The sequence below is a fragment of the Meriones unguiculatus genome, chromosome 6 (assembly GCF_030254825.1).
Source record: "Meriones unguiculatus strain TT.TT164.6M chromosome 6, Bangor_MerUng_6.1, whole genome shotgun sequence".
Classification (NCBI taxonomy): domain Eukaryota; kingdom Metazoa; phylum Chordata; class Mammalia; order Rodentia; family Muridae; genus Meriones; species Meriones unguiculatus.
In genome coordinates, this window is record NC_083354.1 from 97,408,032 (window position 1) to 97,410,167 (window position 2,136).

The 2,136-nt window shown below is 37.6% G+C and overlaps 1 pseudogene; it reads right to left on the minus strand.

Annotated features, from left to right (window-relative positions):
• Positions 1-894: 894 nt before the first annotated feature.
• On the minus strand, positions 895-1,401 carry LOC110564953 (small ribosomal subunit protein eS10-like; annotated as a pseudogene).
• Between the last annotated feature and the right edge of the window lie 735 nt (positions 1,402-2,136).

The window sequence follows — 2,136 nt, forward strand, 5'->3', positions numbered from 1 at the left end:
AAGCATTTCTCCACCATTTGGGATTTTTCTATTAAGAATTTTCTGTATGGATCTATACCTCATTTTAAAAATAAGATTGCTTGGTTTGTTGATGCCTGATTGGTTGACTTCTTTATATATTTTAATATTAACTCCTTATCCACGTGGAGTTGGTAAAAAGTTTTACTCAATCTGTAGGTTCCTGTTTTGTCCAAATGACAGTGTGCATACAGAAGCCTTTCAGTTCCATGAGGACCTGCTAGTTAATTGTAGATTTTAGTTCTTGTCTTATTGGTGCTCTTTTTACAAAGTTGTCTCCTGTGCCTATGCATTCAAGGCTATTCCCTAATTTCTCTTCTATCTGGTTCAGTGTATCTGGTTGAATGTTGAGGTCTTAAAGTTTAGTTTTGTGGAGGGTAATTAACATGGATCTATTTGCATTTTTCTACATGCAGATGTCCAAATAGACCAGCAACCATTTGTTGAACATGCTTTCTTTTTCCACTGTGTGTTTCTGGATTCTTTATTTAAAAAACCAAGTACCTGTAGTTCTTTGATAGCAACCTATCTGTTTTGAAGCCACTACAGTGCAGTTTTTCTTACTATGGCTATGCAGTACAGCTTAAAATCAAGGATGGTTATACCTGCAGGAGTTAGGGGAGTTTTTTGTTTGTTTGTTTGTTCGGGATTATTTAACTTTCCTCTGTTTACTGTTTTTTTTTTCCATATAAAACTAGGATTGTCCTTTCAAAGTACATAAAGAATTGTATTGGAATTTTGATGGGGATTGCATTGAATTGTTTTGGTAGGATGGCCATTTGTTGTATGTTAATTCTACTGATCCATGATCATTGGAGAACTTTACATTTTCTGATACCTCCTTCAATTTTTTTTCTTTTCTTTAAAGTTTATTTATTACATCACAATCTCCATCTTCAGTGAGGTGGCTGACCACATCCAAGACCAACGCTGCCTCTAAACTGGAATCCTGTTGCTGAGCCAGCCCTAGTCTCAGCTTTCTTGTCAGCACCATGGGGCACAACACTTCTTCTGTAAGAGTGTCTGCCTGTCTTCCCTCTTCTGAATCTTGCAGCTTGCTCACTCTCTGGACCTTTGAGCCAAAGCCTTCCAGCTCAGGGTGGTTTCAATGCATGATGGTGGGCAGGATCTCTGGAGTTAGGTGGAGGTAATCTCAGAGGTATTGGATACTTTCGTTCATATGGTACAATAACAATGTCTTTAGACAAGCTGCTACATCATGTAGTCCTGAGACTGCAAGGCCTTCAGTAAGTGAAAGTTGGGCACATTCTTGTCTACCACGTCCTGTTGTTTGGACATATGGACATCTTTCTTGGCAACCATCATTCCTTCCTTAAAAAGGAGTTCATATATGGAAATCCTGTTCTTCTTAGTCATCAACATCATGGCAGCTGCAGAGTCCAAGGTGGAGGCTGGAAAGGAAGCATCTTCTTCAATTTATTTCTTCAAAGACTTGAAGTGTTTGTCATACAAGTCTTTTGCGTGCTTGGTTAAGGTTACACAAAGATACTTGATATTGTTTATGACTGTTGTGAAGAATTTTGTTTCCTTGATTTCTTTCTCAGCACATTTGTATATAGGAAGGCTACTGGTTTTTGTTTGTTTAGCAAGTATTTTCTAAAAATATTTATGTATTTGTTATTCATTATAATTTATTTACTTTGTATCCTATCTGTAGCCTCCTTCCTTGTCTCCTCCCAGTCCCACCCGTCCTCTCTCTTCTGCCTCTATACCTCTCTTTTAGTCCACTGATAGAGGAGGACCTCTTTCCCTTCTATCTAACTCTAGTTTATCAGGTATCATCACCTTCCTCTGTGGCTGGTAAGGCTTCACCCCCTGGGGGGAGGTGATCAAAAGCAAGGAGCAGGCCACTGAGTTTTCTGACATGAACTCGGTGGCTGTTTTTGTTGTTGTTGTTGTTTGTTTGTTTGTTTTTTTAATTTTGTATCCAACCACTTTATCAGCTGTAGGAATTTTGTCATAGGATTTTTTTTTCCATAGGTTTTTTTGAAGTCACATATATACTATCATATTATCTGCAAATAATGATATTTTGAGTTCTTCTTTTTAAATTTTTATCCCCTTGATCTCATTCAGTTGTCTTATTGCTCTGTTTAA